This window comes from Lampetra planeri, chromosome 54 (assembly GCF_965212315.1).
Source record: "Lampetra planeri chromosome 54, kcLamPlan1.2.h2, whole genome shotgun sequence".
Taxonomy (NCBI): domain Eukaryota; kingdom Metazoa; phylum Chordata; class Hyperoartia; order Petromyzontiformes; family Petromyzontidae; genus Lampetra; species Lampetra planeri.
This window is the reverse complement of record NC_136160.1, coordinates 2442216-2455906: the sequence shown is the minus strand read 5'-3', so window position 1 is coordinate 2455906 and position 13691 is coordinate 2442216.

Genomic DNA, 13691 nt, shown 5'->3' with positions numbered 1-13691 from the left:
GACTCAGCATCACGCGTTTTTAGCGTATTTGGCTGCTATAAATGTCCACACAATGATAAGCCACTCCGTTGGGCTGTCACGACCGCATCTGTGCGACTAAGACGTCTCACCAAAAGCCACTTCTCACCTTGCAGCCTCATCCTCCCTCACTTGCACCTGTTATGAGCTTTGCGAGAACGCGTTTCTCCGCAATGCATCGCGTTGTCGCCGGGGAGGAAAACCGTTTTCACTCGCGTTCCTTTTTTTATTTTCTTTCTCACGCGCACTTCGAATGTTACCTTCAACGCGCCACATCCTGTTTGTAAATACGTACGGACAGGGACTGTGCACATTTTTAGGAGCTGGGCCATTCTCTCTCTTTCAAAACTGCGATCCCAACGACTTTGCAGGCTTTGCCTGCCTCCCGGTAGGACGGTGGTTTTCTAAGTCGTTAAGGGTGGAGCGGCGTTGTTCTCTAGGGGCGGACGTCCCCGCCACCTTAACGGTTCATCTGAACTTCGCTTTGCGGGAGGTTTTTTTAACGTGGGCGAAATGAACGCAGCCCTTCGCGCGGACTGTAACCGTTCCCGAGCCGAATCGTACCACTGTGTTGTAAGCACCAAAAAATTACTCGTAAGCTGACGTGTGTAACAGGGCATTTAATAATAAAAAAGGCTTATTGTATCCTGTTTTATAAGAACTAAGTAGCATCTGATATATATAATGTTACAGCCCACACAATTCATATGCCTGAGAATCAAGTGGGTGTAGTCCGTGAGCCCAGAACAGAGATTTCACCTGGAGGTGGCATTGCTGTGTTGCGGTGCCAATTTCTTTACGTGGACCAATCAAGAGTGAATTGTGCGATAACCATGAGAAATCAGTGGGGTTATCAAATAATTGGCTCCTATTTGGCCGTGTAAATAAATCCAACTAAATGCTAGATTTGAAGCTTTCGTGACTGCAAGGATTCCTACTCTTAGTTTTTTCGGTAAAGTCACGTAGGTAAAAAATGAAATAAAAATTAATAAAAATAATAGTAATAAAAACCACAATTATTTTATTATTTTATTTTTATGAATTTTTATTTTTTACCTACGTGACTTTACCGAAAAAAAAATCCAACTAAAGTTTCGCTGCCTCCGGTGGTACCCATTTCTGCTCTGACCCATGGACTATTTAACTATTATTGACCGTAATGTGTGTATAGATGAGTTTATGATGTTGTAAAAATACAAAAGAGCCGTTGTTGTACCTAAAATGATGCGTAAAAAAATGTATACGTACAGGGACTCATCTACTTACGAACATTCGACTCACGAACTTTCAGGGATGCGAACCAACCTGTCCGTATGTCCAGTTGCCTGTTCGCACCGACAGTCGTAAAGTTCAGCCACCGTGCAATAGGTGGCGGTGGTGGCATCTGCAGGAGATGATACTTCTTTTTAAAGCCATTCCCCCCCCCCATGTTTCGTGTACACGCCGTAGAAAATGTTTGGAACCGACAGATGTCAAGTTAGACTTGCGAACAAATCGACTTACGAACAGACCTGGAACCTAACTCGTTCGTAAGTAAGAGGAGTCCCTGTTAATGTTTTATAGTTTGATAGATTTTTATTCCGTTAAAACACAGACACACGGGTGACACTGACCGCTAATGTTTGGATACATCGCAGGGGTTTTTGCGTCGGTTCGCCGTGCCGATGTTGTGATGATCCAATTTGCTGCATTGCTCATTAAAAGCCATTTGTCAGGAATTAATAAACGCTCCAAAGAACTTCAGCATTTCTTTCGCGAAGACGAAGTGATTTCACAAGCGCGAATTAGCTGCTCAACAACGCCCTTCGCACCGCAATGTCGCAAATCTCGGCTGTGACGCTTCTCACGGTGACGATAAGCACGTCGTCAATCGGGTGCCTCGCTCACGGGCCTGCCCGTAGCATCTTGTAAGCACGCGATTTCCCACATTTTCGTTTTTGTAACTTAAATTCTTTTGGGGTAAATAGCGCTTGGAACGAGTGGCCCGAAGTTTGTCCCGCAGAACGCTACGACAGGTTGTCTTCCCCTGGGGGCCTGTCGTTTTAATTCGTTTTTGCATTTAAGGCTTTCTCACAAACAATGTTTGGACTCTCACGTGCGTGAAATCCAACAACGTTATCGCGCATTACGCATTGATATTCAGTTTTTTTTACGTTTATTTTTTTAACCAAAAATACTGGCTCCAATAAAAACGAAACAAGTTTTGGGGAGGAGGAGAAGAAGACGAAGAAAACAACTCAACTAAAATATAAATGGGATTAAGTTTCTGTCCCCCTCCCTGCTGAGGTTTTGCCATCATTCTGCGTGTTCAGGGGGCAGTCGTATTGGTGCAGCTTTGCACCAAATACGGGAGGGGAGGGGCACCCAAGGGGAGGGGCGGGGGTAGTGGACACCCAACGCATCACACCACGCGTCTCTGTAGAACAAAACCATTTGCAAACTTCAACAAAATCTCACGCGGTCGTGGCTAGACAACAACAACAACAACAAAATAATAATAATACTCTGATCGTGTATTCGTATTAATTAAACCGTAGCAAACGTACCGTCTTACGCTTATAAGACTTGTAATTTTACTGTGTTGTTTTTTTGCAGCAGCGGCATTGTAGCGCGCGTGCGTGCGTGCGTGTGCGCGTTCGTGTATAAAAGTACCACCCTTGCATTTCCTGTCACCCTCTCACCCCACGTACCGTATGGAACGAAATCGCGAGTTATTCACGCTTCCAACCAAAGCTGTTTGCTATGCAAATCAATATTTCGGTAATTGTAGCGTCTGTAGATATATGCTTTCAAAGAACGTCGGCTTTGGTGTGTGGAACTTGCTGCAAGGTTTTTATAATTGATAAAAACTATATTATATATATACATTATATTAAATTGTTCGTGTTAGTGCGAAGGTGCAACTTACCCAATGCTCGCATTAGTACGTTGTCCGTGGCTGTGGGAGCTTTTGTGTGCCGTATGTTGTAAAACCTTGTTTTGTTTTTACAATTTGCAAGTGTTCCTTTATGTCCGTTTTACCTGTGTCTTTTTAGGATGGGGGAAACGCCGCTCTTGAGTTTAGTTTTGTTGTGTAAACGTGTACAGTTTCACCTTTTGTGCCTTGTTTGGGACTTTCTGTAGTGTACATTCTTGCAGGTGTTTTATGAAAAGTAAAAAAAAAATAAAGTTACGAAAACGTAAACGCGATCTCAAAGGGCTGCATTTTTTTTTACAAGCGCGTTTCGTAAAATGCGGTTACATTTTCTTCAAGGTCAAATATATCTGGGGCCATTTTACATTGTCACCAAGAACGTCGGCCACTGCTTTAAACATTGCTTTCCAGCGTGCGTGTGTTTGTGTGTGTGCGTTTGTGCGAGGGGCTGGTAACCCCTCCACCTTCAATTTAATTACCACAAAACCACGTGAACAATTTCATTACTACAAAACCACGTGAAAAATATCCAACTACGCTCGTGTCGGAGGCCCAGAGGGGAAAGGCGTCTGACGTCTCCTGGCCAAACCCCATTTGATGGAGCCAGGAGACCGAATCATTACCCTCGGGGTTCCTCCAGAAGCAACAAAAAGCCACTCCGGGTGGCCACGTGGAATGTTCGAATGCTCATTGCAGAGGAGAGGCTGCCAACTCCTCTGTCAGGAGCTGGACTGGTACCGCTTGGATCTCTGCGGTATTCAGGAGGTCCAGTGGACCGGCTCTGGCTCCTGCCACCATGAGGGGTGGACAGTCCTCTACTCGGGGCAGGAGACTGCCAAACAACAGGGAGTGGCTCTTCTTCTGAATAAAATAATGAAGGGGGCCTGGGAGCGTGGCGGTGAGTTGTGGGAAGCTGTAAGCCCCAGGCTACTTTGGGCTCGTCTTCCAATCAACTGAGGCGAGGAGTGTGGGGCGTGGTTATGTATGCCCCCACCGAAGATGAACATCAGTGGAGGGATGCAGGCAAGGCCGATGATTCAGATTCCTTCTATGGCCTGTCACAGATGCTAGCTAAAGTGGCCCCTCGGGATAGAGTCATCCTGTTGGGTGAGTTTAATGCCCGAGTTGGTCATGATGCTTGCACTTGGTCTGGAGTGATTGGAAGGCATTGGCCAGATCAGCTCAATAACAACGATAGGAGTTGCTAGACTTTTGTGCAGCCCATGGGCTTGTAATTACCAATACGATCTTCCGTCAGTGGTGCGTGACATCCGGACCGGTTCTGGCCCCCCTCTTATCCCATCCAGTGCCATGAAGTATGGTAACAAACAAACACAAAAACACTCCTCTGTGGCTTTACTCGGCATTGGGAAATCTCCGTCCAGCAGTGGAGTGGCAAAACGCCGTAAATTAGACTTAACATTGTTGCATAACTACATGGGTGTGTGGTGTTTTCAATAACAAATGAAAAATAACAACCGCGGCACCGGCTGCTCCACCCCTTGAAAAATAAAGATTAAAGGGTCTCAAGTTTCAAGATTAAATTCGTGTATTAAGGCCGGAGCTCAAGCGGACCCGAGGATGAGTCATTTGCAAGAGTGATTTGGGGGTGTCATGAAAAATAAAAATAAACGGATAACATAAAAACACACACGAGGTATAGCGATGAAGCCGAATAGAAAACAGAGCAAAGAAAAACGTGACCGCAAATCTCTGGTGGGCTTTTATTATTTGCTTTTAACACTAAAAAGACGAAGAGCCCCCGTATAGCCTCAACAGACTGTAGGGGCAAGTGCTGTTAGCAGGCAGCACCTATGAAGGCCGGAACGGTACACGAGGGGTAGGTGGCCAGCACCACGCCCGGCCGCATTTGTCTCCCCAGTGGCGATGTTTACACACCGCACCATATACTCATTTGAGGCTGGGTCGACCTAGGGGAGGCCCAGGACCAGCTCAAATAGTCGTCACTGGCATTGGCCGTGAGCGGGAATCGAACCCGGGTCGCCCGTGTTCGTAGCGCAGCGCGCTAACCACTACACTACCGCTCCCTTATTAATCTTCTTGGTTCTTTCGGTAAAGTCACGTAGAAGGGAAATAATAAAATAATAAAAATAAAACATTATAAAATAAAATAATTCTCACGACGTTTCGGCCACAACGCAAGCAGCCGTCCTCAGGTGAAGAACAGGTCTGTCGGAAAGACAGCGTCTGAATGAGCCAATTTAGACGCTGTCTTTCCGACAGACCTGTTCTTGTCGTGAGAATTATTTTATTTTATTATGTTTTATTTGTATTATTTTATTATTTCCATTCTACGTGACTTTGCCGAAAGAACCAAGAAGATGAGTTAGAAACAGCTGATGTTGGGTTAATAGATGGGGTGTTTGCCTGTACACCACAAGTTACACGTCTCACTCAGAATACAATGCGACTCGGGTTTACCTGTGGGACATTCCTGGCAGTATCAAAGTGAAGAAAACACAACAATGGGCTTCATACCCCTTACAGCGAATAACACAGGTGTTTAGATTTCCATTTAAATTAGGACGCTGTCTTTCCGACAGCTCTGCTCTTCACCTGAGAACGGCTGCTTGCGTTGTGGCCGAAACGTCGTGCTAATTTTATGTTTTATTATTTCCCTTCTACGTGACTTTACCGAAAGAACCAGAAATAGGTGTTTATATGTCCAAACACCAAAGAGATATACCTATTTAAAGGCATCGCGTCTCGCGTGAACCACATGGTACCTGTGGAAAAACATGCAAACAAGCATGCTCTGATAATTCGCTATGTAACACGATTTTTAAATCCTTTATATTAAGTTCGCTTGCTTGCTTAGGACCGTGCAAATCTTTCGGTCGTTTTTTAACCCACTTCCCGTGGTCCAATCGAGCTGACATTTTCCACACAGACTCGTTGTGCGTGACAATTAATATTCGTGAAAAAAATGTTCCTAAATTTTACACTTTTTAGGACAAAAATATTATATTTAATTACCAATTGCTGAATGGTGCAATGCAATCATCTGACCCATAGGTGGCAGCCATCTCAAGCCAGAGGACGAGAGGACTCTAGCCGCCACGCATATAAAGGATTTATAGTGAAAAACTTAGTTTTTACTGGTTATACTTATTTGTTCCTGGGTGGTAGGTGTTATTTTCTCATTGCTTATGCCTAAAAAGTATAAAAATTCGTACTCGAATTGTTAATGTTGTGGGTTTACTCTCCAACACACCGGTGTGCTGTACTAGTAACGAATTGGTATATTTTGTTTACGTGAAAAACCTTACTAATTGGCTGTGTCGTGTGGTGGCGGGTTTAACAACGCAATTATATTCACACGATCTAACCCAACACCCCCCCCCACCCTCTCTATTGTTGAATATTCACAGCCCTCGGCCCCCCAATAAACTTTATCTGGCCGTACCGGCAGACATCCACAGAACCCAAACCCCCCAAACAGAAACCCTGGGGCTGTGCGCGCCGTTTTCTCCGTCGCTAAATGTCTACATCGCAGGAAGAAACAAGAAGAAAAGGAAAACATATTTCCAGTAGCGGTCAGCCGCGTGGGTGGTAAAACAAAAAAGGTTGCCCTTTATCTTGAGGTTTAGGAAAGTTCCAAAAAGCGGGGGCGGGGGGGCGGTGGTGGCGGGCAACCTCAGATAGCGCGCGTGTGTATGTGTGTGTGTGTGATGTCTGTGTGTGTCTGTGTGTCTGTGTGTGTGCCCAGCCACCGCATGCTAAAAAAACAGCTTTTGTTCGGCCGGATCGAGGGCGCTAAACGGGCGCGGCACGGACTAGAGAAGAGATGGAGTGATGTGGTACAGGAGGACGTGGAGCTGAGTGGACTTGCCGATGACTGGTACCAGCGGTGTCAAGATCGGCCTCAGTGGAGGAGGCTCGTGAAGGACGCTACTGGGCAGTTGGAGGCAGTCGCCCTCCAACAACAACGGAGGGTGGAGGAGCGACGCTCACAACAACGAGCGGAGCGCCGGGTGGCTAAAGCACAGCAAGTTGGTACAGTAGGGGGCACAGGTGGTGCATCAGCCAGTCATCTCGGTCATCTCGGTCAGTCGACCCGTGGCACTTGGGTCTGCCCCGTGACCTCCTGCCAGCGGGCGTTCGACACTTCACGTGGCCTCAAGGTGCACATGGCCTGGCACAAGCGTCGTGGTGACGTCACCGCCACTTAGTGGCGAATGGCGGTTGTTGTTGCGTGTGAAATGTTCACTTGTTATACCGCGGGTGGAGTGGGGTGCGGAGGCCTGGCTGATAAGGGTGACAGTTTAGGCTACGCGGTGGCAAGGCGCACATTGGGTGACCACGGGGTCACAAGGGGTCACACGCACGCCGGTCACACCCACCAAGGATTACCCGCACGTAGGTCACACGCACCAAGGGAGACAAAGACATGCTGTACCCCAAGAGCTGTCGGCCAAGGAGTGTTACATGTCACCGTGTGTTGAACTTCCTTCGCGCCGTATGTAGCCAGACCGTGATCATTATCGGAGTGTGCTGGGGGGGGAGTGACAAGGAACTAAACACAACAAGCGGTTTTAAATAAATTATTTTTTGCATGTAGAGATGAATTAAAAGTGCAGAGCCTCCAGTGGCTTCTGAATATCGGAAGGAGGAACGTTCCAGACGGCCGCGGATGCGCATCTGAAGGCGCCGCGCGATGCGGTGATCGTCTGTGTTCGATGGCTGAGCCAAAAGCTGGTGCTGCTGCTGCGAGGATTTTGACAGTGAAGTTGTCGTGATGATGGTTTGTGGCTTCGTGACGGGTTGGGGTTGATGTCCTTTGTGCTCTTTTAGACAGACATTATTGAGGTCGGAATACGAAACTGTTTCGTTATAAAATGTGGTTTAATGACCTTATTTATACGTTTAATATTTGACATCGTGTTTATGTATTTACGTGTTTGTCTGCTGGTTGAGTCGCCTTTGAATAAGGGGTCCTGCATCTTAATGAGTCATTTACTCAGATAATCAACTTGTGATTATTATGAAACGCGGTGTGTGTGTGTGAAATGGATGGCCACGTGAGCAATGAGATGTGTAAACAGTTTTATAAATCGTGTTTACTTTTTACGTGGAGAAACAAATATGGAAAGGAGGCGTAGTAGTGTCCGTTTATTTGATTACTTCATACGCAACGGTGCTCACGGTTATTCTGTGTCGCGCATTAAACGAGTTTTTGTTTCGAGCTACGGACCCGTCTCTAACAAGAGGAAGAGCCCTTGCCGAATAAACGTCCGGCAGTCCACCAGCATTTGTTTCAGCAAGCTTGAGCTTGCTGATGAGACGCTGAACGCCGAAACCGGTCCAGAGTTTGCTTTTATGAAACCGATGCTGCTGAAAATTGTTCACTACCCAGAAAGGCCGTTGCGGCCAATTTGTAAAATCGATTACTCTCAGACCGACGTGGAAAGGGGTCGGTGTCGTCTGCTTATTTATTTTTAGTGGAGGAAAACTTAGAATGTATCTCTAAAAATATAAATATAATCGTAAATCAAACGTATAACGCGCATTCTATCCTAGGATCGTAATGTGCAACGCATGACAAGCAGGGAACAAAAACAGAACCAGGGATCAACCGACCGAACTCATGTTTTTTTTAAAGTTTCATTTATTAGGTATAGCCCTGTGAGCCACGCGGCTCTTGAGTCGGGTGCAACCGCAACAAACAAAATATGAACACAGAACATCCCAAAGCGACGACGCGTAACAGAAACATCCTGGAATAAACCAGCAAATATCCCCCCCCCCCCCCAAAAAAAGTATTAAAACGCTGTGTGAAAAAATCACAATGTGGTGCAAGCCAACAACAACAACAACCACAAGACAATTTAGATTAACCATATGTTTTCAAATCACTAAAATAAAGCTATAAAAACAATGTAACAACAGTAATCATAGGAACTGTGATTTAAATTGAACAATAAACGATATACATAACACGTATGACCAAACTTGCAGGGCACTTTAAAGCAAAATTAAATATATATTCTTATTCTTGGTTCTTTCGGTAAAGTCACGTAGAAGGGAAATAATAAAAATAAAAAATTCTCACGACGTTTCGGCCACAACGCAAGCAGCCGTCCTCAGGTGTCTCCCCGACAGACCTGGTCTTCACCTGAGGACGGTTGCTTGCGTTGTGGCCGAAACGTCGTGAGAATTTTTTTTTCTACGTGCCTTTACCGAAAGAACCAAGAAGATGAATCTCTGCAGTCACGAAAGCTTTATATCGAAATTTATATATTCTTGGTTCTTTAGGTAAAGTCACGTGACTTTACCGAAAGAACCAAGAATATGAATCCCTGCAGTCACGAAAGCTTTAAATCGAAACTTAAATATATCTACCAACTCTGATTGCCTGACTTCAAGTGGCAAGGCGTTCCACAGCTTGTGGTGACCACGCGAACAAAATCACCGCTCACCAAAAGAGCGCAATCTGTAAACCAGGGAGTGCTGAGCAGTTAGAGATCAGGTGTTAAGGACCTTGATGGAATAAATAATTGTATTAGTTACTGCAAATAATGTGGGGTGGTGAGCCTCATAGGGTAAAAGTGGTATCTTAAAATTCACTCGCAATTTGACCGGTAGCCCATGAAGAGATAAGAGGACCTGGTGTGTAATGTGCTCAGGGAATGGCGTACGTGGTGTGATCATTCTAGCAGCTGCATTCTGAATGTAACCGGTATCGACCAAATATCCCAATGCAAAAACAAATGAACACCACACCAGGGCACATGTAACTTAGTCAGTTGGGATGACGCAAAGCAAAACATTTTTGCCCTCCGACTGCAAAAAACTTGGCAGGAGCTCTCCTGCGAAAGAGACTCGGCGGTGAGGCTATTGTGGGTAGACAAGCATTATAATAATATCGTGAATAATCACTGTGTGTGTGTGTATATGGTCTCGTCGTTGGCAAGTGCTGATTATAGTGCGTTCTACTTATAATCATGACGGTTCAAATCGCGTGCAGGAGCTCTGCTATATATGGGAGACACGTAAGGACACCGCACCAACACAATGGGGTGATATGAGAGACGAAACATTCGGTTTCAAGGCCTCCACATCAATCAATGTTCTTCACTAATTTTTAGAGGGGCAGGGACCACTTTCGCGGATAATGCATCATGGGTATGTTTGGGCCGCCACACATTTGAACCCATTCTTGGGTTTGACAGCAGCACGCCGCCGCTGATGATGATGATGATGGTTCAAGTTTTCAAGTTTCATTTCAAGTTTCATTTATTTGGTATAGCCCTGTGAGCCATTCGGCTCTTGAATCGGGTGCAACCGCAACAAACAAAAAAAACAAAATCATGAACAAGAAAACATCTTAAAGTGACTATGTGCAAACAGAAAATCCAAGAAAAGACAGCAACATATTGCAGAAAAAGCACCAACACTGTGTGCATGATGATGGGAGGTGGTGTCACTCTTCGTCCACCAATGTTAGTGCACTAATAATAATAATTATAATAGTGATCATTACAGTGATGAACACTATTGGAACCTCCTTTGCCAGTAGCAAAATATGGACACTCTCGCTCTGTACGAAACGGAGCCGTCGCTTTTAGAGTGCTCGAGCAGCTGTTGAAAAACGAACATGAATAGCGTTCATCTTCTTGGTTCTTTCGGTAAAGTCACGTAGAAGGGAGATAATAAAATAATAAAAATAAAACATAATAAAATAATACATTGTTTTATTTTTATTATTTTGGTTCTTTCGGTAAAGTCACGTAGAAGGGAGATAATAAAAGAATAAAAATAAAACATAATAACAATACATTATGTTTCATTATTATTTTATCTCCCTTCTACGTGACTTTACCGAAAGAACCAAGAAGATGAATCTCTGCAGTCACGAAAGCTTTAAATCGAAAAATGAACAGCGTTCATGAGAAATCGATAAATGGATGAACCCCTCTATATGGGTATAGCGTATATGAGCAGACATCCTTTCGGTGCCTTAGTGTATAAATAAAGTTACGTTTGAGCACATCAGCCTATTGGTTGTCTATACGAGCATCAAGCAGCACGTGTCTACGCAAGCGTGCGCAACCCTGGGGACTGTTTCAACCTTTTGGGGGTGCGAGGGGTGGGGCTGGGTGGGGAGGGGCTGATCACCCCGTGGTGCCCTTATAAAACTCAACGTTATACCTGCTCACGCCGGCTTGTGCTCGCCCTCACAGTCGGCCATATTTGCGGAATACACCACGTCGCCGTTGACCCTGGCCATTTGACCGAGCAACCCAACGTTCCTACCAGCTCCCTCCGCAGGAATGTATAACACGAGCAAAATCTCTGAAGCGGATTCCACGTTCATTGTCCAGTCAGCAGTCAGGCTTGCTTCAAGCAATGATTGTGGACTGACGCCGATGATTCGTTTGGACTCCGTGCAGGAGTTTTCAACACGTGACACGAGTGCCACCTACCGTTTGCGTGCGGACATTAGTGAAAAACCTCACCTTGTGAGACATTCGAATGATTTGGTGGGCCTGAGCTTTGGCAGAAATTGTACGTGATAATTGTAAACACATTCCTGCGGAGGGAGCTGGTAGGAACGTTGGGTTGCTCGGTTAATGTCCAGGGTCAACGGCGGCGTGGTGTATTCCGCGAATATGGCCGACTGTGAGGGCGGGCACAAGCCGGCGTGAGTAGGTTAAACGTTGAGTTTTATAAGGGCACCACGGGGTGACCAGCCCCTCCCCACCTAGCCCCACCCAGACCCACCCTTCCCACCCAGCCCCAACCTCCCCACCCAGCCCCTCCCCTCCCCACCCAGCCCCACCCTCTCCACCCAGCCCCTCCCCTCCCCACCCAGCCCCTCCCTCCCCACCCAGCCCCTCCCCACTCTCCCCTCTCCACCCAGCCCGACCCCTCCCATTTTTGGATTCACGACGGACGGACGGACACAATAATCCCCTGTGGGCTGGTGGAACCAGGAGGTTCTTACCAGTATTACTGGTGACTTCCCATGAAGTGGTGATTGTTGCAGACATCCGCGGTTTGTAAAAATAAAACATATTTTTAATTTTACCAGGTAAGGCCTGGACATCACAAATGATAGCTCAACGAAGTGGCTTATCACGTGGACATTTATAGCAGCTGCCAAATACTCTGAACCCGTGCAAATTATAAATGTGGAGGGAAAAACCGGACCCGGAGAAAAATCCACGCAACCACAAAAACATCCGTGCTAACTCCAAATATACAGCAGGCGTCGTCGTGGTAGGGATCGAACCCACGACCTCCTGCACACCAGGCAAGGGAGTTAACATCTCAACACCAAGGCGGCTGCCCTGATTTATATTATACTCTTAGGTTTTTTCGGTAAAGCCACGTAGGTAATATTATTTTATTTCCATTATTGCTTTTATTAACTTTAAATTTTATTTTTTTACCTACGTGACTTTACCGAAAAAACCTAAGAGTACGAATCCTTGCAGTCACGAAAGCTTCAAATCTAGAACTGATTAATATTAACTGTATTAAAAAAAACACGCTCGGTCTGCTTCACAGCAGACATTAAAGATCCCGTGGCATCGATTGCAAGGGGAGGCCGATGCCTGCCGTCATGGGCCACGTTTGAAAAATGACCCACAAATTGTGCATCGCCCCCTGCTGTGAAATCTCCGCATGATTCGCCTGAAAAAGTCGCGGTAACTCGGTGACGCTTTGCGAGGTAAACCACAGTCATAATAAGTCTACGTCATCGCCCCAATGATAGCAAGTAAACAAAAATACGTCCTTGTAGCCTAATTAAAACGTGTCGAAGTTTCCATGTTTTTTTTATCGGTCGAACTTCTTTCGCACCGTACGTAGCCAACCCGTGCTCATCGGAGGTGTGGGAAACTCAACAAAACGACCGCTTATTGTTAGGTCACTTTACAACACTCGCAGTTACTTGTGTAAATACATCGTTCTGCCCTTCATTTGAAGCTGCGTGCACGAGTCATAAAGCTTCAGTAATCGTCTCCGCTCGCCATCACACACGGACGGCACAACTACTCACGCATGTGGAGACTTCTGCCAATCCACTGCTGGATGAAGGGCTCCCGAAGCTTCGGTCACGGCTGTCGAAAAAACGACGCGAGTTCTAACCCATCCTATATTTTATTTCCCCATTTAAGTACCCACTGAGCGAGATACGTTTCTAAATCCGTTTATACGTGTGTCTATATGTCTCTGGTTCTGTGTTTCATCTCTCTCTCTCTCTCTCAAATTTTGCATTCTCAGGAAGAACGTAATCAACCAGGTAGGGTGTTGACTGTTATGTTATCCGACTCTCTGTTGCATTACATTACATTTCCAAGTATACTAGATTTGTGTTTCTATTTCATTTATACCTGATGATGATTGCTTGTGTTGCCTCCGAAACGTCGTGATTTTTATTTTATTTTACTTTTGTTAATTTAAATCTTTTACCTACGTGACTTTACCGAAAAAAACTAAGAATATGGGAGGAGTCATCTCCACCGGGGGAGGGGGAGTCACGCCCACGGGGGGGGGGGGTCACCCCTACTCGGAGGGGGGAGCGGGGGGAGGAGTCATCTCCACCGGGGGAGGGGGAGTCACGCCCACGGGGGGGGGGGGGTCACCCCTACTCGGAGGGGGGAGCGGGGGGAGGAGTCATCTCCACCGGGGGAGGGGGAGTCACGCCCACGGGGGGGGGGGTCACCCCTACTCGGAGGGGGGAGCGGGGGGAGGAGTCATCTCCACCGGGGGAGGGGGAGTCACGCCCACG